General features: G+C 44.5%; 1 long non-coding RNA gene across 1 annotated transcript; it reads right to left on the bottom strand.

Moving 5' to 3' along the window:
• Positions 1-15147: 15147 nt before the first annotated feature.
• Positions 15148-20493, bottom strand: LOC125170353 (uncharacterized). Its single transcript, XR_007153994.1, has 3 exons — positions 20222-20493; positions 19645-19794; positions 15148-16774 (listed from the first exon to the last, which is right to left on the bottom strand). It is a non-coding gene; the product is annotated as an uncharacterized LOC125170353 (long non-coding RNA).
• Positions 20494-21079: the final 586 nt, after the last annotated feature.

The following is a 21079-nucleotide window of genomic DNA, read 5'->3' as shown; positions in this document are numbered from 1 at the left end:
AATTTTAATTTCTCAGCAAGATGTTGGCTCTTCAGCGTCTGTAGAAATCTCCTCGCACTTTTAGCAAACGCGAAGGTCTAACCTTTGATGGTGTTGTTCCGTATTGAAACCTGGGAGGAGGATATGGGGAAGGGACAGAGTGTGGCCAAGAGTTTGTTAAGTCTGGTCCTGCGTGAGTTCTTCAGTTCATCTTGTTGACTAACAGGTCCTGCAGACCTCCTCTGTGCCGGGCATCAGGGTGGTTGGCTTCGGGAGCTGGCACACGGGAAAGGGTATTGTTAGTGTTTGTTTGAGCCCCGTTATGAGCCATTGGATTCACTCTGTCTTGGCCAAAGTCATCTGACATCCCTGGATGTGTTCACACAGGGAGGCTGTGAGGTCACTGGGCAAATGTCCAGCCAGGGAGCACACATCAAAGTCAGTGCCCAGCTGTGGCTACATCAGAGGCTCCATCTTTCCACGCCAAGCAGAATCCCTTTTTCCACAGCGTCACAAGATCTTTCTAGGGACTAGGAGGGTGTGCGTGGGGGTATTCTTCCTCCCTTCAGTACTTTAGTACCTGGGACCGGGATCTAAAATAAAAATAGACTGGACTTTGAAGAGGTCACAAAATGCAGTTAGAAATGAGTGTGTAGAAATGGTCTGTCCTTCTTTGGGACAGAGGAGAGAGGAGCGTGTGTGTGCGTGTGTATGTGCGGTGGGAAATGGCTAAGGGTCTGTATATGATATTCAGGTCTGTTTTAGCTACTGGCCATCTGTTTCTCTTCTACTTTCTTTGCTTCCCATTTTCCATCATCAAGAAATTGTTTTGATTTTTGCTTTACGGAGTCCATTTAAGTAATAAAATATGGTGATTTGGGTGTTTCTCACTGGGATAATTTCAATGTGCATGTTCCATAACATCAGAGCAAAAACTATGATAACTATGAAGTCAAGGCAGATCCAGGATTATGGTAAACTGGTGCATTTGTCATGGCAAAGAGCCAAGTTGGGAACAAGATGTTGTCATAGTTTTGTGGTCATTGGTTCAATATCCTGAAGATTATGCCATGTTCAGTCCTCTTTTCTACTCCTTGAACCAAGCCTTTTGTGAGTGCTTAAACATCCTTGAATTCTCTGTGATTGGTCACTGCTCATTGGGCAGAAATTAGCTTATTAGGATGGCAAAAGGACCAAAGGGAAGGACTCATCCATTTACTGCCTAGCAATAAAGTGATGTGCCAGGCTGTTTCTCCAGCTGAAGTTGCTACTGACCTGATTTTAGCCCTAAAAGCCTGTAATTTGAGGCCCAGGGCAGTATTATCTCTAGAGTCTAACAGTGGTAGAAACTCCGCTCGGTTATAGGCTGTCGTGTCCTCAGCCCTGGGCCTGGATTAGGCGGCCACCGAGAAGTGCCAGAGGGCCCCTTGCCAAGTACATCTCCCCACTGGCTTGCTGCAGTGCCTGAAAAACCTATTCCAGACCTCTTGGAGACAAACAGTTTTACCTTGGCCCGGGCATTATAATTTGAAAGAGCTAATTGGCCCATTAACAGAGATGATTTTATCTCATAAAATCCATACCACCCTCAGGCCTTGGAGAGGATGATGCTAAAAGGATCCAAAGGCAGACTTGGGAGGCCAAAGCCAGGGTGAGATTCCAAGTAATCCAGAAGTGTAGGGAGTGACCTAACTAGGGCAACTGGAGAAGGAGAACAGGAAGGCAAATGGACCCTGTCTACCTTCCACAGGCTCAAAGTTTTTGCCTGAGTGGGGCCTGGAGACACTGAGGTCCTAGGCTCACAGCCTTGATGTAAGTATCCATGGGTCTCCAGGGTGAGTGTTCTCCTGGGTCAGTTCAGTGTTAGGTACTCTGGTTATTGTTACTCCAGCAAACACTAGAGCAAGGTGGTGGGAGGGAAGATTCAGTAGGATGCTGTAAGTGGCTCCCATCTACCTTCAGCCCTATTGCAAACCAAATAGCAAGGCCATCTGAAGCCCTCACACGGCAGAATCCAGATTCAAATAGATTTCTGTAACTCACCAGGAGAACTTCAAGGGCTCCAGCTCTAGTGGGTCATCCATTTCTTGGTTTTCCCCAGACATAGCCTGAGCCTCCTACTTGTGTCCCTGGAAGACATCATCTTCCGTTGGGTCCCAGAAACACCCACCCTGGAGTGTTTACACGTGCACAAATCCCTCCTGACTGCTCCTTGTCAGCAGCTTCTATGGACAGCTGAGGCAGGCTTTCTGGCCATGGCCACCCTGTGACGACTTCTTCTGGCTTCTGCACCTCCCACAGCCTGCTCAACCCAAAGCGTGGGCACAGACCTCTCTGTTAGCCTCCCAAACACAGGGGATACTAGAAGGCGAAGCTTAACAAGACTTCATCCAACATATGAGGATGCCATCAGAACATTACAGGCCAGAAAGAGAACTTGAAACCAGGCATCCCCGCTCTTGGAGTCCACTGCTTTCTTGCATGGTGCCCCTCCTCAAGTCCAGAATTCTCCTCTCCCAGCTGGCCCAAGCCAGATAAAGCAAAACCCAGGTGCCCTCCTCTAACAGTCTGTGCAGAGGGTAATTTTGTGAAGGTAGCTTTTACATTTGAAGGCTCGGCCTCTCATTCTGTAGCCTCTGCTCCCGGCCCTGGATTACTCCCATCTTCAGGACTTCTCAGAAAGATGAGTGGGTAGGCACTTAGCCTTAGATCTGCTTGACCAAAACGCAACTGGTCTTTCTCAGAGCAATAGGAAAAACTTCCCAAGAGAAAAACAAAGTCCAGTTAATACAGAATGCGCAGAGAATGCTTGTGATTCCCCAAATGTTGGCTTTAATTAATTAATTAATTTATTTATTTATTTTAGCCTTGTGTCTTACATTGGGTACCTGGGATTTGACTTAGCCCTTTTTACACTTGATCTTAGCCAAAAGGCCGAGAAGCGATTGACTTAGCCCTTTTTACTCATCCTTTTCATCTTCTTTTCCACCCAAGAAAGCCTGATTTGGGTCATCAGAGTAAGTCAGAATGTTCAAACTGAGTGTATAGTCTGTCAAACTTTAGCCTTTGCCGTCTGAAATGTTTCTAAGTCAGGCTGCAGCGCCACACTTGATTTTGTCATTGCTTTCGGTAGAGCAAAGCAGAACAAAGCTGTCACTAACTGAACGCACAACATCATTAACCGCCAGAGAACTGTGAATCCAGACCTGGTAGAGATTCAGAAAAAGAATAAAGCATCTAGGGGAATGAGGGTCCTTAGATGAACTTGGAAGCTCATGTTAATAGGCCAAATTGACTGGCTTGTAAATGACCTGAATTCAGGATTAAGATTTTCATTACTATTGTGATCAATATTGATGTTAATGACATTGTCCTTAACATTTGTTAGAAGGAAAGCAGAGTCTCATTTGCACGTATAATTACTTTTTGTAGATCTGCTTTTCTAAGCTGGAGCTGTATGATTATCATTTTTTAAAGGACTGCATTATTAACTTTGATCCAGGAGATGGCAGTGTGCTTTTTGTGTTGCGACTTGGATGTGCAATCTTCTACCTCCTTTTTTCCCAGGAACTGAAATGGATAATAGGGCGGGGCATTGTGAAATCCACGATGTAATGTGTTCATTGGTTCACTACATTAAAACAATAACACAACGTTGAGTCTGAGTTATAGGACTGGGATTATATTTTAAATTCATAAAATTAATGTGGTGGGTTTTTGGGTTTTTGTTTTGTTTTGTTTTGTTTTGTTTTTTTATCAAGCAAATAGTCCATGCTTAATCCTGTGCCGGATTTTCAGCAGGTAGAGTAGAAATATCAAAAGCTATCATTGCACTAAGAGCCTTAAAACTTAGATGTGGAGTCACAAGGCTAATAATAGTAAAACAGAAGATAGTTATGTATTAAATGAATTAGGAGTTAAGAGGAAGGAGAGATTGCTGTGGCCTGACCTCAGCAAGACTTTTCAGAGGTGGTAATTAAAGGGATGGGTCGGGACTTTTGGATAAAGCTGGTGTCTCAAGCACATTTAGTTTTCTTCCTCTCTCTCCTCAGATCTTACAAAAATAGTAGTAAATAATTACAAATGAATAAATCATAAACAGCAAAAAGAAAAGCAATTGGGGGTTAGGAAATGAGATATCAACAAATTTTGGAAAGATGAAGGCGGAGGGTGTTAGAGAAAGAATTTGCATGAAGGAGCATATGGAAGGTGTTGTGGCTGAATATGATGAAGTCCTAGCCCCCAGTACCTCCCAACGTGACTGTCTTTGGAGATAGGGTCTTTAAAGAGGCAACTAAGTTAAAATGTGGTCATTTTAATCCAGTGTGATTGTTGTCCTTATAAAGAAAAGATTAAGGCACACAGAGGGAAGAAGGACAACCACGTGGAGACACATGGAAGAAACAGCTCTCTACAAGCCAAGGAGAGAGTCCTTCGGAAGAAACCAACCCTACTGACACTTTGACCTTGGACCTCTAGCCTCCGGAATTGTGAGAAAATGAATTTCTGCTGTTTGAGCCACATTATCTGTGGTACTTTGTTATGGCAGCCCTAGCAAACTAATCAGAATACATTCCAGAATGCTTGAGAGACTCTGAAACAGGGAAAGGGTAGGGTAGGTGTCTTTCATTAAATTTGGGAAATTCTTAGTCACCATTGCTTCAAATATTTCTTCTGCTTCTTTCTTGTCTTTCTGGTATTCCTGTTATGTGTATATTTGTAATTGTCCCATGTTTCTTAAATATTCTATTTTGTCTTTTTCACTCTTTTTTCTCTTTGCATTTCAGTTTTAGAAGTTTTGTGTTGGACATTTAGGTCTATGATCCATCTCGGGTAAGTTTTTGTGAAAATTTCACTGGCTAATTGCACAGACCAGATCTTCCAGCATTATGCTGTATAAGACTGGTAAGAGGGAACATTCTGCCTTGATCCTGATTTTAGAGGGGAAGCATTCAGCCTTTCATCATTAAGTATAATGCTAGATGCAGTTTTTTTTTTAATGTAAATACTCTATTAAGCTGAGGAAAGTCCCCTCTATCTTCTATTTGTATTTCTGTAAGTTTTTAAAAAAATCAACAAGGGGTGTTAAATTTTTTTGAATGCTTTTTCTCTATTGATTGATAAGATCATTCAGTTTTTTTTTACATTAGCCTTTTTATATAGTGGATTACATTGATTATTTTTTGAATATTGAACTGGTCTTGCATCCCTGGAATAAAGCCTATTCATGGTATAGAATTCTTTTTGTATCGTGTTGAATTCCATTTGCTAGTATTGTGTTAAGGATTTTTTTTTTTTTTACATTCATATTCATGAGGGTTATTGGTTTCTGTCTTTGTATTGTCTTTGTCTGGTTTTGGAACTAAGGTAATAGTAGTTTTATAAAACAAATAGAGAAATGTTTTCTCCTCTTATATTTTTAGGAAGGGATTATGTAGAATTGGTGCTAATTCTTCCTCAAACATTAGATCAGATTTTCCAGTGAAACAATCTGGGCCTGGAGATTTGTTTTGGGGGGATTTTTAAATGACAAATTAAATTTCCTTAATACTATAAGTCTAAAGTATTTCATATTGAATGATAACGGTGGTTTGTGTTTTGATTCATTTCTTGTCAGTTGTCAGATTTGTATGTATAGAGTTGTTTATAGTATTCTCTTATTATCCTTGAAGTAATTTTGATTATGTTAAATTTCTTAAGGTTTGTTTTATGGCCCAGGATATAGTATATGATTTGTGGGCACTTGAAAAAGCTATGGATTCTGCTGTTGTTGGGTGGAGTATTTTATAAATTCCCAACCTGTTGGTAGACAGTGTTGAGTTCTTCCATATCTTGCTGATTTTTTATCTAGTCCTCAACAACTGTTGAGAGAGGAGTGTTGAAATCTCCAACTATAATGGTGGATTTGTCTATTTCTTATTTCAATTCTATTAGTTCTTGCTTCACATACTTTGCAGCTGTCCTGTTTGGTACATACACATTGCAGATGGCTATGTCTTCTTTGTGGATTGATCCTTTTGTCATTAAGTAATCTCATTCCTTTTTTCTAGTGGTTTTCTTTTTTCTGAAGTCTTCTTAATATAGGCACTCCTTTGATTGCTTTCCTTTGATTAATGTTTACATGATATACCTTCTTCTGTCCTTTTACTTTCAAATTTCTTATATCATTATGAAGTGAGTTTCTTGTGATCAGAATTTGGTTAGGTCATGTTTTGTAATCCAATCTGTTGATCCCTATCTTTAAATTTGTCTGTTTAGATCATTTATATTTAATGTAATTATTGATATATTAGGATATAAGTTTGGCATTTTATTTTTTGTTTTCCATTTATTCTTATTGTTTTTCATTTCTGTTCTCTTTTTCTTGCCTTGTGTGTTATTGGAACATATTCTAAAATTCCATTTTGATTATTTCTGTACGTTTTTAAAGTTTATGTTTTAATAAAGCATTTTATTGGTTGCTTTAGGTACTACATTATATATACACATAATTTATTGTAGTCTACTTGTATTGTCATGTTACCAATTTGAGTGAAGTATAGAAATCTTACCTCTCTTTATGTCTCTTCATACTCCCCTATTTATAGCATAACAGTCTTGTATATTTTTTCTACATATATTTAGAACCATAGCAGACAATGTTATAATTCCTGCTTCAACCCTCAAATATAATTCAGAAAGCCTATTGTAGGAAATAATGTTATATAGGAAAAATGTAAGAAAATAATGTAGGAAAGCCTGTTGTATTTATTTAGTTTTTAATATTCCAGGGTTTCTTCTTTTATTGTTTTCTTTCTGTTTAGAGAATTTTCTTTAATCAATCTTTTTGGACAGGTCTCCTGATAAGAGCTTAGTTTTCCTTCATGTGAGAATTTTTTGATATCCACATCATTCTTGAAAGATGTCTTCACTAGAATCTGGTGAACCTATTAGATTCTTGGTTGATAGTTCTCTTCTTTCAGCACTGAAAAGTACTGTGCCTGTTCTTTTTGGTCTCTGTGGTTTATGATGAGAAATCCAATGTCACTGTAATTTTCCTATAGTTAAGTTGTCATTATTCTCTGGCTGCTTTCAATATTTCTAATCTATTAATTCATTTATTCTGTAATTTCTAATGTTCTTTCAGTTCATTGTTTCTCTCCTATGTTTCCTCCTGCTGTTGAGCCCATCCACTGAGATTTTTATTCCAGTCATTGTATTTTTCAGTTCTCAAATTTCCACTTGGTTCTTTACATCTTCTGTTTCCCATTTTTTATTTGTTTTAAGCATGTTTGTAATTGTTTGTTGAAGTTTGTTGTCCTTTTCAGTTTGAGCACTTCCTATTTCTTTGTATAACCAGTGATTTTTAATTGAAACCTGGGCATATTCATATCATGTATGAAAATCTGGATCTTACTTAAACCTGCTTTTTTTTTTTTTTTTTTTTTTTAAATGTTTTATTTATTCTTGAGAGAGAGACAGTATGAGCGGGGGAGGAGCAGAGCAAGAGAGGGACACAGAATCTGAAGCAGGCTCCAGGCTCTGAGCTGTCAGCACAGAGCCCGATGCGGGGCTCGAACTCACAGAGGGTGAGATCATGACCTGAGCTGAAGTCAGACGCCCAACCAACTGAGCCACCCAGGTGCCCCTAAACCTTCTTTTTTAAACTGATTTAATTTGACACTTCTCTGGCAGAGATGTGGGTGGGGGCACCACCACCCTGTTACTATCAGGTGGAAGTAGAATTCTGGGTTCCCCATTCAGCCTCTGTATGAGGATGGGGATTCTTCATACTGATGGGTGGATATGGCAGTGTCATTTCCTCATGTGGTCTCCACTGACACTGTGATGGGGCAGTCTCCTGATTGCTGAGTGGTGGTCAAAGTCCTGATACTCCATTAGGCCTCCTCTGACACCATCCCATCTGGGAAGGGGAGTGGGCACCTCCTTATTGCTGGGTGGGGGTTGAATGGTCTCCATTTGATACCACGAGGGGTTGGCATGCTTGTTACTGGCCAGTGGGGATAAAATTCCTGGCCCCCTACTTGTCCTTCTCTCCTACTAGCCCTCTTGGGTGTTGGAGCTCCTCATTAGAGTCTGGTGAGGGTGTGAGCCTAGGCTCCCTACTTGGCTTTTTCTGGTATGGATGAGAGTGGAGCCACAGATTTTTCTGTGGTGTTTGTCTGGAGCAGAGCTCTGTTATCTAAAAGTCGGTGCTTTGTTCGGCTGCTCCTTTCCTGGTCCTTGGCAAACTTTTGGGGGCCTTATTTTGATCTGTGCCCGTTGGTGTTTCTGGATTGCTGATCTTTTCAGCAACATGTTTGGGATGTGTGAGGCAAAAAGAAAACTCAGGGTATTCACTACTGTTTTCTTTGGGTCCCAAAGTCCCTAGTTGATCTGTCTCATTCTACTTTTCAATCTTTGTATATTTGATTTATAAGTAATGTCCAGGGATTTTATTTGTATTTAGCAGGAGAACTAGGGAAAGGTACACCTATTACTAATAGTTTAAAAATATTTTTTGTACTTTTAGACTTAATCTCCTCCAGAAGCTTAAGTCAGAATCTCTGAATCATGTTTGGTTCCTCACTTTCCCTCATTTTCCATTGGTAAGTCCTCTTGGCTGTATCTCTGAAACATATTCAGATCCTCTTCTCTCCATGTTCACTTCCATTAGCCAAGGTCAAGTCAGGATCTCCTTCCTAGACCACTACGGATAGTAGTAGTCTGGTTTCCCTGCTTCCATTCTTGCCCCTAAACCTATTCTCTTACAATTATTACAGTAAACTTTAAAAAATATAAACCACTTCATGCCACTACCCTGATTCAGTACCTCTAAATGGTTTTTTATTGCATTTTGAATAGCATGCGAACTCCTTATCCTACTTTGTTAAGTCTCCAAATGATCTACCCCTTGCCTACATCTCTATCTGTATCTCTTCTACCCCTCCTTTAAGTCAAAATGATCCCATCTTACTTACCTCATTTTTCCTGCCCGGTACTTCTCTCTAGGACCTGCCTCAGGGCCTTTGCCTCAGGGCTATTACAGAGCCTAGAATGCTCTTTTCCCAGATCTTCACAGGGTTCTTTTGCGTATGTGGATTCTGTCTAAAACATCATCTTCTGGGAGAAGCTTTCCTTACCCCCTCTCTTACCTAAGTAACTTTCTATATCAACGCCCTATTTAATTTCCCTATCTATCTATCCCTAATGTTTTCTGGTATATTTGTTTCCTAGCCATCAGTTCTCTTCTCCCTATGAGATATAAACTCCATGAGATCAGGGTTATTGCCTATCTTGTTTTCTGAGATGCACTGGAGACACAGTCTCTAAATAATTTTTACTAATTGGATGAATTCAATCAACTCCTAGCGAGCTAGTTATGTACAGAGGTCTATGTTGGGTATAAGATAATTTTTCATATTGGACATACAGAATCTGACCACTGGCCTTTTGTTGTAGATATCTTGGTCATCTTTTATAAAGCTGGAAACTGAGGCTTGAGGAGACTCAGCACTTTTCCCAACATTAGTGAATTCAGTTCTACCGTCATTTACCGAGGGCCCACTATATGCCAGACACATACGTGGCTCCAGGAACACAAACATGAACAAAGCAGGGCTCTTACCCTCTAATTTCTCACAGTCTGGTGTGGGAGACAGAGCAGAAAGCACTAACAATACTACAATGCGATGTGTGAATAAACTGTGGTAAACCTTATTCTCAAGGTAGGAACAAAACACTAAGAGATAAAGAAATTGTGTGACTAATTTTGCTGGACGGTTGGATGAAGATTTTGAAACGCTTTACAGAGAACACGCCATTTGAGCTAGGCCTTCAAAGATGAATAGGATTTTGCCAGGTGCAGAAGGGGTGATAAGAGCTTTCCAGACAGAAGAGGAGAGGAGATGTGGAAGCAGAGGGGCCAGTGAGCTGTTTGAGAGCAGGCTGGACTTTCACAACACTTATTAAAGTCAGCATTAAAGTGAATCTGGCCCAAGAACTGCATGAATAGACTTTAATTCTTTTCTGAGTTAATAAATATTTGATCTGTCTCCAAGAGTCAATGAATGTTTGCTTTGTCTAAGATTTTACTTCCAAAGTTGTTTGTGGTTTTCCCTCAATCAGCCTCTTCTGTTTGAATGAACTGTCGTTGCACCACGTGGAAGTGGGGATAGGATCATGGTAAATTCACAAACGCCCTCGCTTGCTTTTTCCACAGGCTTGGCATGGTGTGGTGGACCGTAGTTAGGGAAGGCTTTCTTACCCTCTGCTGGTGTGACCACATAGCATGAAATCCCCGAACTAGGAACTCTTGGCTGTGGATTCAGTCTTGCTGGGCGGAATGCAAATATCACTGGGAAGAGAAATACAGAAAACCGTTATGAACATTAACATCGTCCTGAGAGTGAACCGTGAGCCTCTTCCTTCCGTGGTAGCCAGTGTCCTTCGGGAACCGAGGGAATGGGCACTTGGTTGTAGAGGGAAGACGAGAAGGAGAATATACCAAATATATGCCAGAAATACACAGAGCTGGGTGCTCTGGTGCTTTTGGCATTTTAAGTTCCTCAACGCTGTTCTAATTTTATAGATTGGGTCACTGGGGCACGTGGAAGTTGAGTAGCTCGACTGAGGTCATACTTCTAACAGTAACAAAACTGGAATTCAAAACCAGGTCTGTTTCCAAAGCTGGATTGCCTCTCGGCACCTGCCTTCTATAGTAGGTAGCATGTGGTCACACGGCGGGGGTGGGGTGGTGACAGTGAGCATGGTGGGAAAAAAAATGGCCAAGACATAGAGTGGGAGGCCAAAGGTCACTCAGTTCACAGTCACACTTTGGGCTGACCCTGAGGAAGGATAGCACTGTCTCTCCAGTCCAGGAGTTGTCTCTTTGACCTCACGGATGTGCCACCTATCTAGAGAAGTTGGAGGGACAGAGCCGTTATCTGGATAAGCCGACAAAATTCTTGGCAAAATAAAACTGTACCAGATAACTCTTGAAAGCGGCCCGCGTGCTTGCTTCCTACAGTGTTATCTGCGGCTTGGAGATAATCAGAAAACCTTTTCCATCAGATGTCATATCACAGATGAGAAGAACAGTGTGAAGGAAGGCAACGTGTGAATCAGGCAAACAGTGTTAGGTACAGGCGGGCTTAAACCCGTTGTCCCTCGTCCTTGGGAAGGCCGGTGTGATTCTCTGCCAAGTTCCCTTGAACTTGCTCATCCCTTGAAAGCATGAAGCAGGAGTCTTCAGGATCTGTCACCCGGAGACGAGGACTCTAGTCCACAGGGAAATGGCCTCCTGGGGGTGCTACGCACGTTCGTTGTCCGGAGATTAAAGGAGATTGTGCCGCGCTGCCACATGAAGAAGCCATTGTGCAGCTTGTGGGTAGGGGCGCCACACGCACATGCGCCCGCACACATGCACACACATGTGCCCGCACACACACACCTCCAGGGTGCATGCCCATCTCCCCCTTCTTGTATTGTATACACGCGAGTGAGCTGTGATGCTGCAGTGCCTCTGGGGAGTCTAGCCCACCCCACCCAGCTGGGCTCTCCCAGCATGCAGCGGGGCTGGGAGGTAGAGGACTCTGCACCTTGGGTCAGTGTCAGCCATCAGTCCATTTCTGGATACACCGTGTTGTGACGTCTTCCCAAGAACCGGAAGCTAGGTCCCGTCCCCCTTTTCACTACTTCAAGGAGCGAGCATTTTATTCAGTTCCAGTGACATGTACCTTGAACACATCAGTGCTGTAGACTACGTGGCCAAGGAGATGCTGTTGGCTCCTTCTTACACTGACGATAAACTCTCACTTTCAGCATCGGGTAGGATCTCTTTGTTCGTTTCACTCCAGCCGCTTGAGTCTCCTTTCTGTTGCTCAGACATGCCTGAGGCCCTTGCCTGGAACTCTCTTCCCGCCTCAGCTTGGGGGTCATCTGAAGTGCTCGGCATTGGGTTTGCAACTTAGTGACAAATGTTGTATTTTATTATTACCGGGAGTGAATCTAATGAGAAGGTAATAAAACGTGCGGGCTGAGGCGGAGGTGGAGGGCAGGCTGCCTCAATGACGTCTAGTGTGGGACCCGTTTCAGACAGGGGAGCTCTATCCGGCCGATGATGCCCCTGACCCAAATCAGCAGACCAATTGGAAGGAGAGGCATCCGTGATGACGGTCCTCACGGGCATCATGGTAACAGAAGGACCTTACTCGGGTTCACCTTGCCCCCAGTAGCCTGTTGTCTAACTTCCCCGCAGCTCGGGAATCCTGTTCCTTCTTAGAGGGGAGGCAGCAGCCCTCTAGCAGCAAGCTCACGGTGGTTAGCGATGCCAGTGAGTGGCTTTAAAAATCTGATGTGGCTGAGATCACCTTCTCTCATTTTGAGTCTGGGTCACGTATAGGAAGAAACATACTAGCCCTTTATCTACCGTCAATTCCGATTTCATGCTTCCTTCTGCATGCGCTATCTAAATTAAATCTCCACTCCGCTAGGGAGCCCTCTGGCTTCTGGCTCCTATTTTTGGAATAGTAGTGAAGACTCCTCCAGAAAAGGAGGCTCTCGGGCTCCTGCTGTGGTCTGGGCTCCCCCAGGCTCTGCATGTCTGAGGGTTAGTGTTTCTCGTTTTCTTGCCACGGGGATATTTATTGTTCAGCTGGTGACACCAGTGGTGTCTTGAAACTAAGCACTGGTCCACCAGTAATTCCAGGCCCTGTCCCCAACAGGCTCTGAAGCCAGAGTTCCAAGGACAGCCCTGAAGTTCTGCCTTTCATGCTCGTCTGGCTCTTTTTTTTTTTTTTTTTTTTTTTTTTTTTTGCATGAGTAGATGGACTCTCAACAAAGAGTGACATGTAATAAATAGCAAGCGAGAGATCTGTAGGGGTAAGGGGCAAGAAATGGGTGTTGAAAGATTTACATACTGGATTGAGAATCTTGCCGAAGGCCAGCTGTTAACAGTGCTGAGCTCTGTTGCTATTTTCAGTAACCCCTGTGGGTAGAGCTAGGGGCTGGGCGATGCTCCTGTAGGCCAGGTATGCGGAGGTCTCCCTCACAGGGCTGAAGGGAACTGCCAGATGGGGGCGTGTGGCAGGACCAAGGGCCTGTGACTTGGTTTTCCCTTGGAGTACTTGTCCAGGATGGCCATGGCCACCCCTGGGTCTGGCTCCCAGGGTTGGGCGATTACGCTTGAAAATTCAGGTCCACAAACAGATAGAAACTTCTTTCTTCGGTTCCCTTCAGCAGATCTCGGGCATACTGACATTTTCAAGAGGACTTTACCAAATTCTTTTTTTTTTTTTTTTAGCGTTTATTTATTTTTGAGACAGAGAGAGACAGAGCGTGAATGGGGGAGGGTCAGAGAGAGGGAGACACAGAATCTGAAACAGGCTCCAGGCTCTGAGCTGTCAGCACAGAACCCGACGCGGGGCTTGAACTCACGGACCACGAGATCATGACCTGAACCGAAGTCAGCCACTTAACCGACTGAGCCACCCAGGCGCCCCTGACTTTGCCAAATTCTAAGAGCAAACATAGAACACAAATGAAGCATATATTGGAGGCAGACAAAGTTCAGCTTGCACAGTCCGGGGGTCGTGACATCTGGGTAGCCTGCAGCACTCTGCTGTCCCTTCTGGAGTCCCCTAGTCCCAGCAGCCGGACTGCCTCCATGCAGAGGGCACCTGCCTTCTTCTCTGATGCCACAATCTGCTTTCCCAGATGTAAGTACCTAGCCTCCTTGCCACTTTCAGTTCTTCGAGTTCAAGGCCAAGGGAAAATGCTAATGCTGCCTGTCCAGTAGGGACTTCCCACTGAGTTTTGGGTTCTTGTCCAAAAATGGGTCTTTCTCCAGCCACCTGGGAAGATGGTGCGTTTCAGGTGAAACCTCTGCTTAGAAAAAGCAGTTTTGTTCTTGACATGTCCAAAGGAGGAAACAATAACTAAAAGTGTTCGTTCAAGAACTACCCACTTACAGCTTTGTGGAGGAAGTCACTGATAAATGGTGCTCCGCTGGGAGATCTGAAGAGTGAAGGCCTGGAAGGACAAACTTCCTTCCAGAGTTGGGCAGACTCTCTTCCTCAATGCCTTTCCCAGAGTGTCTGTTTTGGGGTCCTCCATTCACACATTTAGTACGTTTCTGGATTGTCAGCAATTATGCCCATGAGTTTTGGTAAGCTTCTCAGCAGGTGGGTTTTCCACCTTTCATGGGGCAGGAAGAATCTTGTCTCTGGGGGGCAGGGGCTGGCAGAAGGTATTTCCTCAACTGTGAGATGAAGGGTGTGTTGGACGGGTGGGACGGTCTTCCCAGTGCCTGTTATATCTCAGTGAATCTCTTCTTTTCCTAGCCTTTTCTACCAAACCTTGCTTTCTCACTTTTTCTTTTTCTTTTCTTTTTTTGTTTTTTGCAATGAAGAAAAGACAGTCTTTTTAATTTTTGTTATTTTTTATATAATTTATTGTCAAATTGGTTTCCATACAACACCCAGTGCTCATCCCAACAGGTGCCCCCCTCCATGCCCATCACCCACTTTCCCCTCCCTCCCATCCCCCATCAACTCTCAGTTTGTTCTCAGTATTTAAGAGTCTCTTATGGTTTGCCTCCTTCCCTCTCTGTAACTTCCCCCGCCCCTTTCCCTCCCCTCTGGTCTTCTGTTAAGTTTCTCAGGATCCACATATGAGTGAAAACATATGGTCTCACTTTTTCTTGATCCAGGACTTGGTCAGCCATTCACATTTATGACATCACCTTACTATCTTGAGGTGGTGCAGTTCCAGTGCAAAGCAAGGAAACTTGGATGTGTTAGTTGACAACTCTGTGTGCCCGCACATGTGATCCCTGGCCCCCCTCCGCCAAGGTGACCTTCTCAGAGGTTTTAAAGGGGACACCAAGTGAGGTGGCTGAAGGGAGAGCTGGTTGATGTGGGCCACAATGAGTCGGCACAGGCTGGCGTCATTGTGGGTAGTGGGGTTGTTATGCCCAGAATTCGTGATCCCCAAAGACCACCAGGGAGCCGAGTCCGATGCAAAAGCAAAAAGAACCTTTGTTCCAGCTAGCTCGAGCTCAATCTCCTACCTGCACCGACGCAGTGGTGAGATGCCGGGGAGAGAGAGCGAGTTGACCTGAGCTGAAGTTGGACGCTTAACCGACTGAGCCACCCAGGCGCCCCAGAGAGCGAGTTTCAAAAGCACAAAGGTTTTATAGGGGTCTAGGGGCAGTTGGTGAGGTAATGGCTGTGGCCTCAGCTGATTGGCTGGGGAAGGGTTGGAGTCCCGGTCGGCAGGTCTCTGGGCATGTTTTGATCGGGAAGTTTGAACGGGTGAGCAGGAGGTTACTCAAGGGGAGGAGGCGTGGTTTGAGGTTTCTGCCATTTTCCCGGAAAGAGGGCATGTTGGGGACATAGTCACTCGAGGTGGAGGACACAGAACAAGATGGAGTCGGCCGGCGTATGTCCGCCCTTTCAGGGTATGAACCCAAGAGTTATGCTTGACAGGTGTGAAGAGGCAGCAGGGGGGCAGGGCAACACTTCAGGGGGTGGTGCTCTGATGGGCTTGTGACCGGCCGTGTCAGGTTGTGGAAGCCAGAGATGAAAACAGAAGGGAATAGGTTGTGAACGTTCTCCGGCGCCAAACCCAGGAGCCTGGACTACGTTCCAGAGACAAAGGGGAGCCTTTGGAGGGATCTGAGCTCTGAACTAATCTGATGAACCCGCCTTCAGGAAATCGGTCTGGCTGCAATGTGTTAAGCCGATTATATTAATTTTAATGACAGAGTTGTAGACAGCAGTGTATCGAATGAGGAATTCATAACGTGTAAATAGTTTATTTGCAAAAGCATAGCTCGGACATTATGTTGTAATGTAAGGCGGGAGAATATCGTAAGATGCTAATGGATATATGTGTGTTTTTTCTCCTGGAATTCACTTCTGACTCTTCCACATTTAGGCAATTAGTTGGTCCCAAAGGCCTGCGCCCCATGTCACTGCAGCACCAGGGCCACGGGACTCGAAGGGTCTTGTAGGCAGCGCCCCGTTGCGAGCAGACAACTTGGTCACCAGAGGAAACCCTGTCCCACGGCAGCCTGGCACTGTGAGATTCCAGAGCTGTGGCCGAGCAGGAAGCCTGCACTTGTCCTCCCGCGTGTCTCCTCCTCTCTCACGTGACTGTCACACTCACAGTACTTCTGACACCAGGTGCGGCCAGGTTTCTGCACCAAGCAATTCTCCGACACCATCTACCTCCAGGTAGCACCCTATCTCACGGGCTGAGGGCTCAGTTGCCTGAGACTGCCCCTACTTCAGACGGCACTGCACGTAGTAGGTCTCCGGGTGACCCACACCTTCTGTCTGACTTGGCTACACATCAGAGGTTCCCATGACGTCCTCCGCCTTGGATTTGATTGTTTCCTAGAACAGCTCACAGCACTCCAGAAAACACTTACTTATGTTCACCTGTTTACTATATAATAATGGATGTGCTAAAGGACACAGATGAACAGCCAGATGAAGAGGCACCTAGGGTGAGGTCTGGGAGAATCCTGAGCGCAGAAACTTCTGTTCCTGTGGATTGGGCTGTGTCACCCTCCTAGTATGTGACGTGGATGTGTCCACCCACCTAGAAGCTCTCCTAACTCCATACCTTGGGGCGTAGGCACGATCAATTATTAACTGCGTATCCAGCCCCTCTCCCCTTTCTGGAAAATGGGGGGGGGGGTGGTGGTGGTGGTGGGAGAGGGCTGAAAATTCCGAGCTTCTCATCATGGCTTGGTCTTTCTGGGGACTGGACCCATCCAGGAGCCATCGAGGAGTCCACCAAAAGTCACCTGTTTAGAACAAAAGACACTATTACTCAGAAAATTTCATGGAATTTAGGACATCTGTGTTAGGAACTGGGGTCAGAGACCAACGATTAGAACAAAAGTGCTTTTATCACTCAGGTATCCACGAGGGTTTTAGGAGCTCTGTGCCAAGAACAGGGGCAGAGGCCAATATTTTCTATTTTCTATTATCTCACAGCGGCACACCCCAGGGAAAGCATCAAGAAGGAGTGCTTCCACTTTCCCAGGAGAAGGAGGATTTAAAACAGAAACCAAGTGGGGCGCCTGGGTGGCTTAGCCGGTTGAGCATCCAAATTCAGCTCAGGTCAGGATCTCATGGTTCGTGGGTTCGAGCCCCGGTCAGGCTCTGTGCTGATGGCTCAGAGCCTGGGGCCTGCTTCAGAGTCTGTGTCTCACTCTCTCTGCCCCTCCCCTGCTCACTCTCTGTCTCTCTCTCCCAAAAATAAATAAACATTAAACAAAATAAAAAATAAATAAAATAGAAACTAAGTTGAGTTATAAAAAATAAAGTTATAATTTTTGACACCAGGGTATATAGGCTGAGGTTCATACCTAATACAAGGTCAATTTAGCTATCGTGACAGATAGTAGTTTACATGGCTGTTTGAGTAGCTGATAGAGGCAGTTTGCTAGGATGATTTGCAAATCTGGTAGGGATTTTAAGCCCTTTTCCTCAGGGTGATGGAAAGAGCCCTGGGCTTAGGGGCTCTTATGGTCCAACACTGCCTCACATCAGTACCACATCTGTAGGCTAAGATTGCCACAAAAATACAGGACACTCCATTAAATGTGAATTTCAGGGGCACCTGAGTGGCTCAGTCAGTTAAGCGTCTGACTTCGGCTCAGGTCATGATCTCATGGCTTGTGGGTTCGAGCCCCATGTCGGGCTCTGCTCTCAGCTCAGAGCCTGGAGCTGCTTTGGATTCTGTGTCTCCTTCTCTCTCTGCTCTTCCCCTGCTCACATTCTGTCTCTGTCTCTGTCTCTCTCTCAAAAATAAATACACATTAAAACAATATTTAAAAAATGTGAATTTCAGATAATGAATAATGTTGGGGACATACTTATACTAAAACATTATTTGTTATTACCTGGAATAAATTAAACTAGGTATCCCGTGTTTTTCTCCCCTTATGTCTGGCCCCCTTACTTAGGGCAAGTCATTTAAACTCTTGGAGCTTCGGTTTCTTTGTCTGAAAGATAGAGAGTGCTTTGCTTTATGGTGCTGTGCTGATCCCTGCAGCAGGGGGGATGTTTTTCTCCACTTTCTTAGGGTCCCTGGCTGGGTCCAAAACTTGAACTGACAAGGGGAAAATCATACAAATTTATTGAAGATAACTCTCACGTGACATGGGAGACTTCATAAGGAGAGGAAGGCCCAAAGAATCGGCTAGATCTGAGTATTTTTACATTAGATGTGATGAAGAGTGAACAGCCATGGAGGACTATGTTAGAGTGAGGTGTAGGAGGTAAGTGTAGGAAGCTGGGAAAACCTAGGGAGGCTTGCTTGTTAGGATTTCTCTCCAGGTCCCTTCTTCAGAGATAAGGGTGCTCCTTGCCTCCAGTGACAGGGGAGGGCACCTCCCACAAGAGGGTTTTATGACCTGTTTCCAGAAGGATGGAAGGAAGATCATGGTGGCCTTCCTGCTCAAACTCCTTCAGCTTAAAATGTTGGATATGCCAAGGTGCCACATTTTAGGGTAGCATGTCTGGAACCCCATCATTCCAATAGTTAAAGTGATCTAGAATCTATAGTCTTATGCACTCCTAGAATAACTCTGGTCTGTGTGGAGTAGGGCAGATGCAAGTTTTCATTCTACTTAATAGATGTGTGTTCTTGGATATCCATCATAGATAGTGATATCTATCTCATAGTGTACTTATGAAGTTTAAATGAGTTAATGAATGTGAAGTGCTCAGCTCTGAGCGTGGTACGTTGTAAGTGCTCAATAAATAATACTTAGTTACTACTGCAGGTGCATAAATATGCTGCAACATTATCAGGCTAAATCAGGAAGGCTTGCTGAGTGCTCTCTCTGCACTAAGTGCTGCTGGGCACTGTCTTTTCCTTCCAGTTAGTAATCAGAAGGGGACAGAAATTGGCAAGTTTAAAAGGGGAAGCAATTTACACCTCTTCCTAAGTATGTTAAGAGACAGAGATAACACCTTTGTGAATATTTTTGAAGAGTCTAAAAAAATTTCCTGAATCTTGGTCCATTCAATAAACTCCAAAGAAATCAAAAGCTGATGCCTACATTTTACCGCAGGCAAAAACATCCCTCATAAACAAACTGGGGGTTCGATGCAGCCTTAGATGTATCACCACCCTGAGGCTAAAGCTCTCCCTGTTTATTAAACCAAACAGACGCAATCTGGGTCACAGCATTAGCGAATGGCGAGCCAGCCTTGCCTGGTGCTCTACCTCCCTGAGCACAGAGGGAGAAGAGAAATGCATCAAACAGAGCTCATCAGAGCAGTTTCGAGAGAGGCTCGGATACCTTTCAAAAGAAGAAAACATGAAGATGTAACCACACGAAAAGGTAGAAATAAAAGCTAGGGAGTAGTGGCAACAGAAGCATCAGGTTTTAAATAGTTTTGAGCTTGTTTAAAAACTGGGAGTATTTGTGTAGCTGCCTCTTCACTCTCAGTGTTGGCTTTTCAGGGACCTCAGAGACTTACTGGAGAAGGGGACAGATAAGCAGGTGCCTAACCGTCAGAACCTGCAGCCGGCAGACAAACAGAAAACCACTTCCTCCCCAGTCCCTTTTCCGAAGCCCTGAGCCCACCCGGACTCCACCTGCAGGTTTCTGCAGCCGCTCTCCTTTCTCCCAATCTTTCTAGTGTTTTCTTTACCGACCTTTTCCATCCCGAAGCTCTCACAATCCAATCTCCGTGCCGCTCGCTGCCTTGTGAGTCATTTTTAACATTTGGTAGGTTTCATTGCTGAAATAATCATGTCTCTCATGGAATGGAGGTGCTGGGCCATGGAGTCGAGTGAAGTGAATATCTGTTTATGGGGTGAAGAACACATTTACATCAATCACAAGCTGCATAGTCTGAGCTGACATATAAGATGCCCCTTGGGAGTGACTGCTTTTTTGCTTGGTTTTTTTTTTTTTTTTTTCAGTTGAAGTACTTGTCATTTCATTTCATATTTCTTTAGATGCAATCAAGGCATGTTAGTGAAAATGCATGAGTCAAACATTTCTTTAAAAAAACAACTGCTTTCAGACAACATAGCCTGTGGAAGTCAGATGTATTTTCGTATCTTATGGTAAATACTTGCCTATGGAGAAGCCTTATTATGTAAATTCATCTGCATATGCAGTGGTGAATAATTCCTTGAAACCGTTGGTTGGGTTATGAAATCGTCTCACAGGTTGAAAAATACATCATGCTTTCTGCTAAAAGTATGTATTTCCCCCCTTTCTTACTTGTGGCTCCTGGACAGCAAAACCCAGGGTCCTCTGGGAAGCCTCCTGCGTTCATTAGTCTGGTTTCTCTGGTGAATCTCTTTAGACTCCCTTGTTATCCCCAAGCGTCTTTCAGTTTGCTCTTTTCTTATTTTCTCTTTCTTTCCCCCCCGAAAGCTTACATGAAAGGTCCATCATTAGAGAGCACAGGCTGACTGTGTCCCATCATGGGCTCTGTGTGGTCTGGAGTTGGGGAGTTGCAGGATAAGCAGTGAAGGTGGCAGCCTGTGGAAGTGAGGCTGACCTGGTTAAGCAGGTGGATGTAACCAGATCAGTCACACCCTCACGCCCTCCGCTTCTACCCTCTGCCCTCCCACCTCCTCCCACTGTGCCCGGTACTTAAGACAAAGGCACTAGAAAGAGCATGGATTTTGGAGTCACACAGACCTGCCTTTGCGTCCTGTCACCTCGTAAGCTGTGGGACCTGGTAAGGCACTTGGTACTCCGGGGCAGGGTTTCTTTAGCTGAAACACGAGGAGGGTGCCATATGCCCCGCTTTGCCAGGGCCAATCTTGGTTTATGCTTTGTGTCCTGGCACACTTATGCATAGCGTCTCCATTCAACATCTCAAGCGTCCTGAGCAGATTCTGTGGTGACCCTACAAAAGGGAGTAATTCTTACTTCCTGTTGTTGTGGTAAGGATGGCATTTTTTTTTTAATTTTTTTTTCAACGTTTATTTATTTTTGGGACAGAGAGAGACAGAGCGTGAACGGGGGAGGGGCAGAGAGAGAGGGAGACACAGAATCGGAAACAGGCTCCAGGCTCTGAGCCATCAGCCCAGAGCCCGACGCGGGGCTCGAACTCGCGGACCGCGAGAT

This window comes from Prionailurus viverrinus, chromosome B4 (genome assembly GCF_022837055.1).
Source record: "Prionailurus viverrinus isolate Anna chromosome B4, UM_Priviv_1.0, whole genome shotgun sequence".
Taxonomy (NCBI): Eukaryota; Metazoa; Chordata; class Mammalia; order Carnivora; family Felidae; genus Prionailurus; species Prionailurus viverrinus.
The sequence above is the reverse complement of the archived record's forward strand: the minus strand, read 5'-3'. Positions and strand labels throughout refer to the sequence as shown.